Below are 16,197 nucleotides of genomic sequence, written 5' to 3'. Positions count from 1 at the left end.
CAGAGTCCTGCCCATCCCAGGATGCATTTTAATGCAGATAGTTTGGAGGTATTCCTGGGTTCCTTTGCCAGGAGCATGCACACAGGGAGTCTGGTGGTGGCAGAAGCCATCTGTAGCTCTCCAGGGTCATCTAGTGAAGTTGTAGGTCCATTACCAAACTTTGCATCTCGGTCCCAGGTCTAGGCTGCAAGCACCACATCTGGACCAAGAGGAAGGAATGGCTTGTGTGGGGGCTGCTCTTAAGTATCAGAACAAAAAGAGGAGATGAGAAGGAGGCAAGGGTTGGAGCAATAGCTGCTAGCAGGCAGCTGGGATCCACTGAAGTCAGGAAACCATTAAAAAGGAGCTGCAGCATGAAAGCATCATTTTTCACTTGGTAAATTCAGCTCAAGTGTGTCTATGGTGTCATTTATCCTGAAGATTTGGATCTCTGTGCTGCATCAGAGTGCTAACATCTCTAGCAGAGGGATCTGTCACTGAACTGCAGGCATCTCCTGGGTGTAAAACAACAACAGCCTGATGGCACACAACAGCAGTGCAGGAAAGCCTAGGAAAGAAGTTTCAGTAAAATACCAGAGCAGTTGAGAAGGGCTGCAGGGGGGGTGTGCAAACAGCATGCAGCAGAACAGGCCAAGCAAGCTGCATCTTGAGCATGTTCTTGCCTTTAAGATCCAGGATTTTGATCCAAGTGCTGGAGCAGCTCTGCTCTGGAGCCAGGCTGGGAGAGTTGGGGTGTTCAGCCTGGAGAAGAGAAGGCTCCAGGGAGACCTTAGAGCACCTTCCAGTGCCTGAAGGGGCTCCAGGAAAGCTGGGGAGGGACTTGGGACAAGGGCAGGGAGGGATGGGATGAGGGGGATGGATGAAAACTGGAAGAGGGAGATTGAGGTGAGACATGAGGAGGGAATTCTTCCCTGTGAGGCTGGTGAGAGCCTGGCCCAGGTTGCCCAGGGAAGCTGTGGCTGCCCCATCCCTGGCAGTGTTGAAGGGCAGGTTGGATGGGGCTTGGAGCAGCCTGGGCTGGTGGGAGGTGTCCCTGCCCATGCAGGGGGTTGGGACTAGATGATCTTTAAGGTCCCTTCCAACCCAAACTATTCTATGATTTGAAAAATTGCCATTAAGTGTTACCAGTATGGTCCTGGGGCAAGCACACAAGCTTTGCAGATCATTAGAGCTATCACCTCGTGACAGGAGCTGTCAAGTGAGAAGCTGAAGAGGAACAGTGAAAATGATGAGCATTTTTTGAAAGGAAAGACCCAGACCCCCTTTCGTAATAAGAAAACCTTTAGAGCATAGCCCACACGTGGTGTGGAGGCAGCTGCTTTGCTGATTATTGCAAGCCAAAATGTTGGATCAGTCCACACCTACTGAACAATACCAGCTGGGTTAATGAGGAGAAGGTTATAGTTTGGTTCATATGCCTTTTGAAAAGTGGGATAAATCTTTATTCCCTTGGGAGAAGAGAAAAAAAAGCAAGGTCTGCCAGCTGGTTTGTAATATGAGAGTGCTTTACATGGTGTATTTTCACAGCTGTCTTATCAGTTTCCTAAAATGAATCTGGGTGGAGCAAACAGTTGAGGAATGTCATGAAAAAAGGATCTGGGGCTTTGCTGTGGTTCATGATAATGATGCCCTCTTGGTGTAATGCATCAGAGTTGGAAGATCCTCCTGAAGATAGGAACAGTGCTTTTAAAACATTCTCACACAAAATTCAGCAGCTGTTGTGGCTGAGCTCTGGATGGAGACATCCTCTTTGCTCTTTGTGGTGGTTTGACTTGGAGCAGTTTTTGGACAGGAAGCGTTTCCACCCCTCCTTCTGTGAGATTCACTTCTGCAAAACGTGGCAGTTTGTGTCACTGTCACTCGTTTCAGTGGGACATGAGGGATCTGGGAGCTTTGTGGACCTGGGGACTTGCTACATCTTAGTGGAGACCATCAGCTCCATCTAAACCAACTGCTCAAGGGCAAGTCTTTCACCTACTGGGGATGGTGGGACAACCCTGACTGATTTCAGTGGGTTCAGTATCATCAAGTAAAAGCCAGAAATACAGGGAAGGAAGGGGGTTGGTGCTGTTGTGTACAGAAGAAGTTCTGTGCCATTTTCCCTTCCCCAGCATTGCTGTTCAGTGAACAACATGAGTGCTCAGACCAGTGCTCTCGTGCGGGGCCTTGGGCTTTGGTGCAGACAAGCAATAAACCAAATATTTGCACTGATTTATTGTGTGAATTGCACAGGGGACATGCTGTGCTGGAAAAGATCCTGACATGTTCTGGTAGCACTGCTAGGGGTTAATGCAATACCCAGGACTATTTTAGCAGTTTCACTAACTACCATTTATTCCATTGCTGCCGAAAGTTACAGGGTATTTGACAGAAACAAATTGAGTGAACCAAAGCTTTTTCCTTTCATAAAAATGACTATGACTAAAACTGTGCTCTTTAAAATGCAGCATATTAAATCAACTTATCAAACTTCTGACAGCTTTACTTAAGTAGCCTTACTTATTTTGTTGGCTTGTAAAATATACTTATCACTGCTTTAGAACTGTTTTTTTTCTGAAGATTTCCCAGGTCTGGTTGTGAAGGGGAAAAATTTTCCTTACAAACAGCTCAGGCATCTGCTGCAAATCATTTCAGTGACCTATCAATACACAGGCAAAAGAACAGGAATGATTTCCCATCAACTTTATTGTGTCCTGAGTTAAAGGTTTTAATGATAAGATTCATGACCATCTGGGAGAAATTTTTAGAGTTAATAACTTTCCACATACCTGGGAAGCTTAAGACATATTGGGCTAGAAAAACAGTGATGTGCAGCAGGGCTTGTGTCTCACTTCATCCTGTGTACAGGACACTGCTGCTCTGAGCTGTGAGTTCCATCTGCTTCTGTAGGCCTGGGGGTTCCATAAGGAATGGCTCCCAGTCACCCCAGTGCCCAAAATCAAGCCCAACTGGATCTATTTTATTTATGGCAAATGCTTCCTGTCCTTACAGGTCTCCATGGAGGGCAGTACCACACTCACACAGTTTGTTTCAATGCTCAAACATTTTTGCAATTAGAAAATTAGTCCTAATTTCCAATCAGGATTATCCTTGCTGCATTTTAAGGCCTTGTCCTGTTCACTGCAGTCATGGGGAACAAACAGTTCCTTGTGTCTCTGTATACATGAGGATTGTTGTCATTATCTTTCCTTTCAAACATGCTAATTTGCCTATTTTCTGGGGGGACAAGAGGATAGGCAGAAAATAACACAGAAACTGCTCAGCTTTTCCTGGCAATTCATGCAAGATTTATTGGTAGAAGTAATGTCTTTTCCTGAAGTGATTGGAGTAATTAGAACTCTGAGGGAGGTTTTTGGGGTGCGCAACCCCTTAAGCAGCAAACTTTGAGCTGTGCAGAAGTAGCAAAAGTGTTTTGTCTTTTTTGTTTGTTGTTTTGTTGTTGTTATTTGTTTTTTTTAAAAAAACAAACTGTGGAATCACAGGATCCCAGACTGGTTTGGGTTGGAAGGACCTTAAAGATCATCTAGATCCAATCCCCTGCATGGGCAGGGACACCTCCCACCAGCCCAGGTTGCTCCAAGCCCCATCCAACCTGCCCTTCAACACTGCCAGGGATGGGGCAGCCACAGCTTCCCTGGGCAACCTGGGCCAGGCTCTCACCACCCTCACAGGAAAGAATTTCCTCCTCATGTCTCACCTCAATCTCCTTCTTCCAGTTTTAATCTATTCCCCTTGTCCTCTCACTCCTTACCCTTGTCCCAAGTCCCTCCCCAGCTTTCCTGGAGCCCCTTCAGATACTCCATGGCTAACTGAGTTAAAACAAAGTTTCTGCACCATAATAGAAATTTAAGCCTGGCCAGTTTGTTTTTGGCTCTCACTCTAGTGATGCAATGGGGTGTTAGCAAATGAGATTATTTTTTTCTGATTTATCCAAGGATACTAGTTGGTCTGTCAATGAGTCATGGAATGGGCCAATACCACAAGCCCTGGTTTGGTCCAGTACATAGACACATTCTGACATCTCTTGTCTACAGAGAACCTGCTGATTCTGTCACATCAATGACACAACAAGTAGAATGATGATTTGTCTTTGCTTATAGCTGAGAGCTGTTTGCCCTCTGGTAGGTCTACCCCATGTGCCCGAGGTGTGTTATTTCAGCCAAGATGTCATCTTAATCCCCTGCAATCAAGAAAGCTCCTGGAGTGCCTCTCCAGAGGAAAATGGTGAGGTTGGTATTGTTGCTAAATGATGATCTGCATAAATGTGCCCTCTGTTTCAAAACTGCAGTTACAGTTGGACATGCAATGTTCTTCTCTTAAGAACAGGTGTTTTCTGGCAAACAGACACGGAGTTCTGGACTGAGGTCTGTGTGTCTCAAGGTGGATTAAGGGCTCTCACCCAGGGACCTGCTTTGGAAAAGAAAAAATGAGAAAGCATTGGGCAGTGTTTGAAAAGTTTTAGGATAGGAAGAAGCCCTGGCTAGACAGGGAACATGATCAACCTATTTCAAAGCACTCTGTGCTCACTGATAACCAAAACCCACTCTAATATCTTCTGACACCCTTCTTTTTCCAAGTCATTTATTGCACTGTTGTTCTCACTGAAAGCTTCTTGAGGACAGTGGGCAAGACCCTCCTGGAGGGTCTGTGATCACACAGGATTCAGTCCTTCTGGGGGTCAGTGGCCCTGGGGCACAAGGCTCATCAGCTCTTGGCCAAACACCTTCTCACTTAATCCAGACCTTTTTCCTTCCAGCTGCTGCAGGAGGGAAATGGGAAGGGCTGCGAGTTGCTTCCTGTTCCAGGCAGGACTGTTTGATGTAGGTTAGATGTGCTGTGGCATTTGTCACCAGCTCTTTGTTTCTAGGTAGCCTGTAACACTCTTCTTCTCAGTGTCAAGGGGAGTTTGGGGGTTTGGTTATTACATATTTCTGAGGAGACAGAGCTCTGCAAGCATAAAAAAAATGGTTATTTCTGTTGGCTTCTATTGTTGAAAGAACTAGAACCTGAGTATTAATGCCTAGATTCCCAAAATGCCTGGTCATCTCACTCCAAAACAGGTGTACACAGGAAAATAAAGCTGTTTTTACTCTTCTGTTACTCATTCCTTCTCTGAAGCTCTGTTAGCAAGCCCCAGTTTCAGCCATTGCTCAGATGCTGGCTTTAAAATACAGCTCTGGTGGTAGAAGGGTCAGAAAACATATATTTATTTAGATTGAGACAAACTAGTCAGTTATCCACAGCTTGAGGTGCTCTTGCCAAAAATGGCAAGAATTAAAATTAAAGATCCAGCAAAACAGAAATCTCACTTTCCTTCTGCAAAAATACCCAATCTATTTCAAAAGTCCCCAGGCTACACAAATAGATATGCCTTTCATTAGTTACTGAAGGGATGGCAGGTCCTGTGTCCTTTCAGATTGCTGAAGTGTGAAGAAAATTAGTATTTCACATTTACAGGATTATACTAGAATATTTTCTCCACAGGCATCTATTTCTCAGGTAACAAATACTGTAAGCAATATTTATTTTGTATATGGTCATACTTAATAGAATCCATCTAGGAGATGATCTGATGGTGTGTATGATTTAAAAGACTGAGTGTTTTTATGCCTTCCTGGAGGGATTCTGGCTATTTAAGAGAGAACATCTAGTTTATCACAGCCAATTTTTTTATTTGCTGTTGTGCAAACTTCATGTCAGCTTGCAGTGCAGACCCACAAAACACAGAGAGTTGATTCAGGTTTTATGTGGATGTTTTGGCTCCCTGGTTCACCAAAGAGATGTTTGGATGAGAGGTTGGATGTACTAAGGTGTGGATGTGACCAATGTGGAACTTGGGTTGGATTTCTGGGCCCAAAGCCAGGAATGGTGATCCTGAAAACTTCCCCCCTTGGCTAATCCTTGGAAACTTTGAATGCTAGAAGTGATTTGTGTTGATATTCTTGACATAACTGTAGTTGGGCTTATCTGCACAGGCACAGACCAAGCCAGTCTCATGGGTCTGGGCAGTTTGGTGCTTTACTGAGATTGAAGCCTGAACAGCTGGGATCCAGGAACTGAGTGTCTGGGTGTCCTGGATGGCATTTTCAGAGCAAATTCCGTATGTTACAGCAGGATCTGACTCCTTGCAACATGCAGGGGAGGCTGTCACTGCTGGGGAGCTAAGATGCTTGCTTTCCAGTCCTCTCCTCTGCCCCAGGGACTTCAGACCCAAGCATTGACTTGTAGAAGTCCTTTTCCTAGCTGGGTTCCCACCTGGAAGCACCCAGCATATCCTGGGACACGTACAGAGACTGCACAGGTGCTGTAAAGACTCAGGACCTACGTGTGCCCCAGGAGGTCCTAAAGCCACCAGTGTTATCAGCTGCCACAGGACTGGGGGGAACCTCTCTAGGCACCTCCATCCACTTTTGGCCGTGGCCAAATAGGACAAGGTGGGCAATGGACCCTGTGTGAGTGCTCTGGTGTTCTCACAGGTGACTGAGACAAGTTCTGGATTAGAGGTAAATGACTATGATTTAGATCCTGTGGCTCCTCTCTTCCCATTGGGAAGCTGGCCTTTTGCTCTCACCTCATCCCCTTTGGCTTCTCAGCTCTGTACTGGAAGCATCAGATCCTCCCTCTCCTTCACAAACCTGTCTTGAGATCTGTTTCCTTAGGAATGACATGGGTACATCTCTAAAGCAGCTGACATCAGTTCTGAGAATATTTTCTTGTAGGTGGAACTATTATTCCTCTTTGGTACTGTAACTGTGCACAGAGTCAGTGATTTGCTATGCTAATAAGTTGCTGAAGGAAAAATGGGAATTATTCTGGCTATGTATTCCCCTCTAGTATATGTGGTTTAAAAAGACTAAAGGGCAACAGAAGATAACCAATTACAGAAAGCACTTCTGCTGGAAGTAATGAAAGAGACAGGAGGCTACAGATTTAGATTAAAATATTTCTGGAACATTTCCCTACTGTGGTTGGTTTTTATTAAAATGCTTGTTGCACTGTTCTGTGTGATGCCACTCTCCTGTGGAAGCAGAATCCAAGGATTCCAGTGATAGATGATGCAGATGCCATATACTCACTCACTCTGATCCAAGCTTAATTCCAAAAAACTTGGCATCTTATCATCTCTGCTGACAAATACACATAAAAACCAAAACAGAGCTACCTCCAATTTTTATTAACACTTCCTAGGTAGGATTCTTTCTATTCCAATTTATTTTTTAGTACGAGTAATTTTCTTGACTCACAGCTGAAGATTACCCTGTTGCTTAATTTCTTTGGTCATTAATTTGGCACTGTGGGCAGATGTGATGTAAAGCTCTTCACCATTCCAGGGTTAGATGGAGGCAATAATCTGCACCCAGAAGGTTTAACAAGGCATTCATCCCAAGGGAGTGTAAATACTTTTAATTAATTTAATTAAAGGGAACATTTTGTGCTGGACTAGAAAGATTATTTGGTTGACTAAGTCCTAAATATTATTTTTTTTTAAAGGGAAATGACAAACCACAAAATCCTGTTTACCTGTGCTTTTTTTGTGCAAGAATGATGTTGATTGTAAGTTGGATGAGAACCCCAAATTTCAGTCACTCTTCTATTCCATTCACAGGGGACAATTAAGCAATGTTGATATGCTGAGTGGATTGCTAGTTGCAATGTGTACCTTAAGCTATTTAGGTAACTTAAATAAATGTTTACCTTGGCTTTAGCAGCTAATACAGCTTTTTCTCTCCCTGTGTGTTCCTTTTGCATCTTGTCTTCAACTGTCTGTCTGATCTCTTGTAGGGGATGAGTAAAACGTTTTGGCGTTCAGGTGTTGTTCCCAGAAGTGTCTTTAAAAATAAAATAACTAAAACGATAGCAGAAGGAGATGGGGGTTGTTTTCACAGCAGGGCGATGTGCCCACACGTCCTGGAGGTACCTGGAGCAGCTCCCCCCGCACGGGCAGCGGGGCGGGGTGCGGTGCTCGTGTCCCCATCGCCTTCTTTAGGCGTCGCGGCCAGAAACAAACCCCATCCCGTGGCCCAGCCCCGCTCCCTCCCGAGCGGGACCTGCAGGAACAGGCTCAGCCCTCAAAGGCGGGTTGCACACCTCGGCCCTGCCGGGAGGCGCTGATGACAAGACACGGGGGACGCTTGGAGCGCTGCTCCCCGCAGCGCCCCGACCTGCCCGCTCCCTCTCGGTGGGCAAGTCCCGCAGCCAGGGCGCTGCGTGCGGGGCTCCCCGACAGCACCCACCGCCTTCCCCCAGAGCCAGGCCCCTCGGCCGGCACATTCCCCCTGACAGGAGGCGGCTCCACCCGCCTCCGAGTTCCTCCCGCTCGCCACGGGCGCTGCCCGCCCTGCCCTGCCCCTGCCCTGCCCTGCCCTCCCTGCCCCTGCCCCTGCCCTGCCCTGCCCTGCCCTCCCTGCCCCTGCCCTGCCCTCCCTGCCCCTGCCCTGCCCTCCCTGCCCCTGCCCTGCCCTGCCCTGCCCTGCCCGCCCTGCCCCTGCCCTGCCCTGCCCTCCCTGCCCCTGCCCCTGCCCTGCCCACCCCTGCCCTGCCCGCCCCTCCCTGCCCCACCCGCCCTGCCCCCCCTGCCCTGCCCTGCCAGCCCTGCCCTGCCCTGCCCCTGCCCTGCCCTGCCCTGCCCCGCCCATCCCATCCCAGCCCTGCCCTGCCCCCCCTGCCCTGCCCTGCCCTGCCCTGCCCCTGCCCTGCCCGCCCTGCCCTCCCGCTCGTCCCCCCCTCCCCGAGACCCGGGTTTCTGGCAGGCGGCGATGGCGGGTGCGATCCAGGCCCCATCCCCGCCGCGACCCGCGCCAGGCAGGACGGGCGGGGAGGGGAAGGAAGGAGCGAGCGGCTCGGGCCGCCCCGCCGGGGGAGCCGCCCCCGGCGCAGGTTGCGCTGGGGCGGAGGGAGGAAGGAACTGGGGAGGGTGTGTGTGTGTGTGTGTGTATTTGCATATCCCCGCCCCCTCTCATGAATAAGCAATTAGCACCGCCTCTCCCGGCCGCCTCACCTCCCAGGGACGGAGCCTGGGGCGCGCGCGCCTTTTCCCGCCCCTTCCCTTCCCCCTCGGCGCGTCCCCGCCCCGCGCGCTCCTCTCCCGTTCCAACCCCCCCCCCCCCCGCCCCCCAAGCGCGCTCCCGTGAGGCGGCCGCGCGCTCCGAGCCGCGCGGGGGGCTGAGAGGAGCGGGGGGCTCCGCTCCCTGGGGGGGGAGGCCGCGGCGGGCGGATGGCAGGGAGGAAGAGGAGGAGGAGGAGGAGGAGGGCGCTGTGGTAGTTGGACGGCGTGGGGAGCGGCGGAGGCGAGGAGGGGCGAGACCGGCCCCCCCCAAACCCCTCCTCGAGCCCTCCCCTTCGGGCGCGCGCTCAGCCCGGCGGCGGCTCCGGGCGATGCGGTGAGAGGGACGCGCCCCGCGGGTCTGCGAGGGGGTGCGGGCCGGCCCGGGGGAGCCCCGCGACCTACCGCGGCAGGTAAGAGCCGTGTGTGTGAGTGTGAGTGTGTGTGTGTGTGTGTGAGTGTGTGTGTGTGAGTGTGAGTGTGCCCGCACCGCCCCCCGCCGCGGCAGATGGAGGGGAGGTTGGGGGGGGGGGGCGACGCCCGGCGACATGTCGGCGGGGAGCGGTGTCTGGGTGGGAATCGCGGCCAGACCCTCCCCCCCCGCGCCGCGCCGGGAGACCCCGCCGAGGGGCAGGGGGTGGGTGCAGCCCCCGCGTCCGTGACAGCGGGTTTTGGGGGGGCTGGCCCGGCTGGGGAGGGGGGGGGGGGGGGGGGGGGTTTGCTCTCCCTTCCATCCAACTTGGGGCGGCCGGGAAGGTGGGGGCGGCGGGAGCAGCCGTGCTGGTTCGGCTGCCGAGAAGACCCATCTTTTCAGTTAGAAATCTTTATTTTTTTATTCTTGGTGAGAGCAGCGTGCAGTTGGGCAGAGGTAGGTGGATTATTTCGCGCTGCGGAATTCGGCTCCATCCCTTCAAACGCCGATCTTGGGGGGGGGGGGGGACGACGTGATAAGAAGGGATTTTTCTTGCGGAACGGCCCCGTATTTCCAGGGATTGTGCTGCAGGTAACGTGCACGTGAGGCAGGCGCTCCCCTCCCTGCCGTTCTGTGGTGCTGGAGCAAAACAGGGGTTAAACATCCTCCCCCTGAGCCCTCCCGTAGGGTGAGTAAGGAGTGTGGAGTCTAATGACACACAGCATCTCTCTGTTGGCGGGCGTGGGCTGGTTGTTGGGGGCTAAAATGTAAGAAAGGAAGGGGAGATGATGAGGCGGGCAGCTTCTGTGAGGTGTGTGTGTTTTGCAAGGAAAAGACGTTTCCCCATCCCCGTTGGTGTTGGGAAGTTCAAGGAGTGTTTGGGAGGTGGTAAGCTGGTTTAGAGAACGATGCATCGGTGTGGGGTTTAGGCTTTTTATCCAGGTGAACGTAGCGTAAGGAAGAGGAGATATCTAGAGAAATTAAATACATGATGAAGGTTGGTTAGTGCTGCTGAGGAGCGGGTAGCATAGCTGCAGTGTGCTGATCAGGGGCAAATCGGTGTTGAACTGGGAGAAGGAGAAGAAATACAGCAAACGTGCCACAGGGAATAAAAACATGGCCATGCAATGCTTGCAGCGTTTCTCAGGTTGGAGCTCGGGGTGATTTCTTCAAAATGCTAAGGGTTGGGTGTCGTCTGTTTGTTTCATTTCATCCTCAAAGTCTTAAAATACCAAACCTGCAGCTGGAAACATCTATTCCTAATGTGAGAATAAAAAAAAATAATTAAAAAAAAGAAAATAAGCTAGTGAAATGAAGTGTCTTTTGGTGATAACATTGAAGAGAATTTGCCAGTACAGTCAGATGAGGCTTTCTTACTGGAGTGGTGAGAGATGCCTTAGATTGTGTCTATGTTATGTAGAGGTTTGTTTATCTAGAAAACGTATGATGAAGGTGCAGTTGAATGATGAAAATACAATACATCGTGACTTGTCGTAATCAAAATCTCATTTTTTGGCTCTGTGGGCAAACTTGTGGGGGAGAAGCAGTAGTGCTTGGGCAAAGACCATCTCACACCATTTGAGGTCTGTGGCCTTTATGACATCAGGGCTTCTAAAAAATAAATCACTTGGAATTGTGCTGCTTTTTTTGTAGTAAGTGCATCATAAATGCAGAAGACTGTGTGCTCCAGACTTGCCACCGGTTTCATTTGAGTGGGGAGGAGTGGTGGAGCTGAATCCTGTTTGTATCTAGACAGTTGTCATAGAATACTGAGGCATACTTTTGTGCAGATTTAGGCTTGTAATTACGATGTGAATTGCTGGTTACCTATTTAGTGTCACCAGATGACTAATACAATTTTATAGAATAAATTCCTTATCAATAGTGATTGAGTTGTAGCAATTCCTGTCTTGTTCTCATCTTTCTGCCTTTTCCATTGGTTTTCCCATGATTCTGCATGAGCTTGTGTTCTGTTTTTTTTTAATTAAGATGCATATTCTGAACAAAAACATATCTTCTAACAATTATCTTTTAACATTTCGGGTTACATACACTAGATTTACTTTCAATTAAACCTACAGAATACAAGTGATACATGTGCTGATGTTGAGAAATCCATGAGCATACCCGTTATGTGCGATGAATTGTTAAAAGATTAATTTTTTAATGCAACATTACAGACAAGCCAGGCCTAACTTTCTGCTTGTAGGTTCTCATTTATTAATATTGATGTCCATAAATGTGAACTGTGTAAGTCCCAAATGTGCATCACGTAGAGTTTTATGCACTCTGTACACGGTTCTGCAGGTTTTAGTTTGGGTATATATATATATATAAAAATATATATATATAAAAGAACAATTTATCTGCAAGGTCTTCTTTGGTTTGCCTATGACACATTTAAGTTTCATTAGTTTAGAATTTTAAATTGTCTTTAATTTCAGCATGCTTGTTAAAATTGGTAATAGTACATCTTACTTTTTTATTAGGTAGCAAAAGGAAAGCAGTAGGAAGGCAGAAAGAAAACTCTTAAGATAACCTCTTGGTTCATTAAAAAAAACCTGCAACCCACCCAACTTATTTATATTTATTTTTTTTTCTCATTTAAAAATGATAAGAAAAAAAGGATTATATTCCTCCTTATGTTTGATCTAAGTTTACCTTTTCTACAGGTAGGTAAATTTGTGATCAGCTGGGAGGCTGGTGACATGTAATTCCATGCCATGAAATACGAAGAAAAATCTTTTGCTTTAAAAATTAAAAAAGCCCCACCCACATGATTTTGTCTTTTTGATGTGTAAAGCCAGAGTATACACATTGATTCTTTAAACTTGAATATGAATTTTCTTTTAGAGCAGAATGATATGGCAAGATGATTTCCTTTGACATCGAGACGAGCAAATGGCTCTGAGGGTAGTTTCTTGATGAGATTAAGCTGATTTTAAGAATTGGTGCAGAAGCAGTGACCTCTTGTCCATGTTCTCCCACCCGCAGTGCTGTGGCATTGCAGCCCTCTCTCATATCCAGTTAAATGCTTGAGCAGCTGGTGGGTGAATGAAAACTATTTATTTTTGCAAAGTTCATTTCTAGCTGGATCGATAAACTGAACTTGACCTGTTGAGCACAAGGGTGACAGGAGGAGAACTCAGGAGTAGGAAATCATGTGGCTGGATCTCTCTTTCATGGCAGCAGTTGAATGGTTGATGCCAATTGTGAACTGATGCCTTGAAAACATCTCTGCAAATGGTACCTTTTGATGTACAGGGAGTGCCTTTCCCTGGGTCTGGGTTTTGGTTTTGCTCAGTGCTACACAAAGAATACTCACAGCCTTGTATATGGCATTGATAATATTCCTTGTGGTCAGCCTGATCAGTCATTTCAGCTTGTCTTGCACTTTGCTTCCCATACAATAAATACATACCAGAACTTATCAGCACATGTAGAATATGCAAAAGCTGCATGGTCACACAGGGCCCAGTGATGTGACCAGTAAGCTCTGTGGGAGGTTCCCATGGTCTTCACTGGGAACAGGACTAAGCCCACCAATTATTTTTGACTCTTAAAGTTTTAATTCTTCATCTTGGAATAACATGTTCATTTTAACTTCAGGGTAGAGAGTATGCCTGTTTCATTCACTGGAGATAAATTAGTGTTTAAAGCTCACTGCATCTGCAAATATTTGCAGCATGGAGTGAACTAGATCATTCATCTCTGGTTTATTTGCCAACTGGATTTTATGAGCTTTTAAAAAACAAATTATAGTTGGGATACTTAAAATTACTCCAGTTCCATTATTTTATGGGGCTAAAACGCCGTTGCTTGTTTTACGTTCGTTTAAAAAGTAATTACTGTAAATACAAACCCTACATTAATTAGGGGAGATAGCAGCTTGTTTTGTGTACTTACATTAAGGAGAAACTTGGAATTTAGAGCCCGGTCTTGAAATTGTCCCGTGAAGCTGCCCCATCTGGTAGAATTCATTGAGGATCTACCTAAGCAGCCTGTGGTCAAAGGATCTAGTTTCGTGATGAGGATGGTGGACAAACTGGAGAGGAATTTCACTTGTGTTCCAAGCATGGTATTGGCTGTGGGATTCTGATGGGAGAGCAGAAGTTACTTTACTGGATTTTGATTAAAAATGCTGCATGTTTTGGGTGCTGTGATAATAAGATAGTGCTTCATATCCCCAGGAAGAGAAATCTTGGGTTAATCTGGAGAGTTCCCTGAACAGTCTGGTTTTCTTCCTGGGCAGCATTTACTACCTACCTTTGCAAAATGTGTCAAATAAGTGAATTTATACTGTGGTGTGAGAAACTCCATCTTGAAAATACTCTATAAGAGAACATTAATTATTAATGATAAAAAGTATAGTATGCCTATGTGACTGAAGTTTGGTTTTGTGCCACATTGCAGGATTGTTTCATTTCAAAGGACTCATTATTTATTTATGGTGTTTATAAAATGCATGTAGTAGTTGGTTTAGTATGTATTCCACATAAAACAAACCTTGGTCTAACTTTTGCTTCCCCAGTCATTTTAATAATTTTTTTAGTGAAGCTTTCTCTTGCTCTGAGTGGAGGGCTTATTTGTTTCAAATGTTGGTTTTTGAATTTAATATTTGAGTGGCTTTTTTTTTTCTCCCCTACCACCAATCCTGTTGCTTTGTAAAGATGAGAATTATTTAGCTCTACCAAAGAAGTAACCTTAGGTAGTAATCCTTAAGAGCTAATTTGGCAAAGACAGAGGTAGATACTTGAGGAACATGAAGAATCCTAGTGAGTTCATGTTACTATTCCTATGCAGGCAAGTCCCCACATGCTGCTGCCTTCTTGAGCTGGGGCCCTCACGCTGATGAGGAATGATGTTGTATGAGCTAATGGTAGGGAAGTAATCTGTTAGAGTGGTGTTCTCTTTTGAACTGGCATAACTAATGAAGAGGGTGATGAATCATGCATGTTGACATTTCAGCTATTACCAGTATTTGTTATTTATTTGTCCTTTATGAAAAGAACATATTGGTGACTGAAGGAGTATCTTCCAGAACGGACTGATAGCTCTGTGGTATGAAGGCTGGAGTTGCTGGTGATTTTTCTGTTGGACTGGAGGGTGATTTGTTGTTGAAGGTCTTTCATACTCATAATTTTGAAGTCTTGGAGCAACTTGCTGCTCCTTAGTTGTTTGGTTGTACTTCATGAGAAAGAATAAAGTAGTAGATGTCCAAAGTGAAGATACTGGTAAGTATGAATTATCCTTTCTTGCACCATAAGCAGTTCCATTCATGTTGTCCCATTTCATAGAAGTTTCTGAAAAGTCATCTGATTCCATTTCTGACCTTATTATGCTGATCAAAGCAGAGAAAGCTGAAAGCTGTGCTTGTTCCTGTGCTGAGCTGCTAGCGTATGCAAATAGCAAATGTGGATCTGCCCTGATCCCAGCCCTTCCCAAGCTTGGAAGGGTAGTGGCAAGCTTCCTTGTTTCTCTTTCCTCAATTTTTTGTATCTGGAAGTTTGTGGTAATTTCTTTTAGAGCAGGTTGCATGTCAGACAGGAGAGATGTGCTCACTGTGATGGATTATTTGTTTTTATACCCTGTTTTCCATATCTTTAGGTTTTTTGCCAGTGAAAGAGGTGACTTTGTTTTCAGAGATCAGGAACACTTTGCAGATTTCTGTTGTGTAATACTTAAAACATGAAGCTTGTATAAATACATCACTAACAAAATTCAGCTGAACAGTTGAACCCCATCACCTTCCCTAATTTGTATGGGATATTTTTGAGATGAAAAATTGGAATAGCTTGGCACAGCAGTTGAGGTACAGTTCCCAAATAACAGTGAATAGGATAAATGTGTGGGTTTTCTCAGACTCCCTCACTTTAATGGTGAATGTGCTGTTACTTAATTTTTCCCTACATCAGCTTTAATTGCTAATTATGGTTGAATTGTAGTGATCTTAAATTTGAGATTTGTAAACATCTAATTAATGAGAAAAGTATTTTGGATAGGTGAATTCTTATTTGCAGTGCAAGTCACACTGGATTTTTTTATTAATTAGTAAGGGTGAGAGTGAGAAGAGAGATGGTTAATTTGTATTTTATGCTAGCGGATCTTCCTATTTACTTTTAGATATTTTGAGATGTTTATTTCATTTTTTCCTTCATGCCTGTATGATTTCCAGGGAAGGTAGAACCCTGCAGATCGCTGCTGTTTTTCTATATTCAGATTATTTAAGTAAAATGTGTTTATGAATCAGTCAGTAGGAAACATCACTGCTGTAATTGAGGGTTATTGGTTGCCTTAACAAGTGGGGTGTGAATGATTCCCCTCTTTCTTATGTGTTTTTTTTCAGCTGGCTGTCTTAAAAATTTAAATTGGTTTCTTAGTTTGGATGGGAGACCTGATAAAAGCATTTGAAAAAGAGAAACCATCAGTGCATATGAGAAGTATAGAAATTAAAGACAATGTAAAATATCTCTTCAGAATGGGAATATGAATATTTATAGTGTTTGTGGTTCCAGAAAGCAGTTGTGCATTGATTCCAATTGCTGAAAAGTATTAACTGGTGTTCTTGAAGGTGTCTTAATATCCTTAACCTGGAAACTATTATGGTCTCCTCTGTTGACAGCCGGTCACCTTAATGGTAAGCTGAAGTTCCTTCCGTGTGAATTTTCCATCCTTGAATTGCAGAGTATTAAGCTGATTGAGCTAGATCCTGTGGTCAGTGTTTTAGCAGTTGGCTTAGATG

General features: G+C 45.9%; 1 protein-coding gene across 7 annotated transcripts in view; it reads left to right on the top strand.

The window, feature by feature from the left end:
• The first annotated feature begins 9,382 nt into the window (after positions 1-9,382).
• Positions 9,383-16,197, top strand: part of TANC2 (tetratricopeptide repeat, ankyrin repeat and coiled-coil containing 2) — a 231,370-nt gene continuing 224,555 nt past the window's right edge. For 6 of the 7 annotated variants that reach the window (XM_051640277.1, XM_051640278.1, XM_051640276.1 and 3 more), the window contains exon 1: positions 9,895-9,911. The gene's annotated coding sequence lies outside the window, so the exon portion shown is untranslated. Of the gene's footprint in view, positions 9,457-9,894; positions 9,912-16,197 lie in introns of those variants that run through there. The other variant, XM_051640273.1, reaches the window with a different exon arrangement.

Source organism: Apus apus, chromosome 25 (assembly GCF_020740795.1).
Source record: "Apus apus isolate bApuApu2 chromosome 25, bApuApu2.pri.cur, whole genome shotgun sequence".
Lineage (NCBI taxonomy): Eukaryota > Metazoa > Chordata > Aves > Apodiformes > Apodidae > Apus > Apus apus.
The sequence above is the reverse complement of the archived record's forward strand: the minus strand, read 5'-3'. Positions and strand labels throughout refer to the sequence as shown.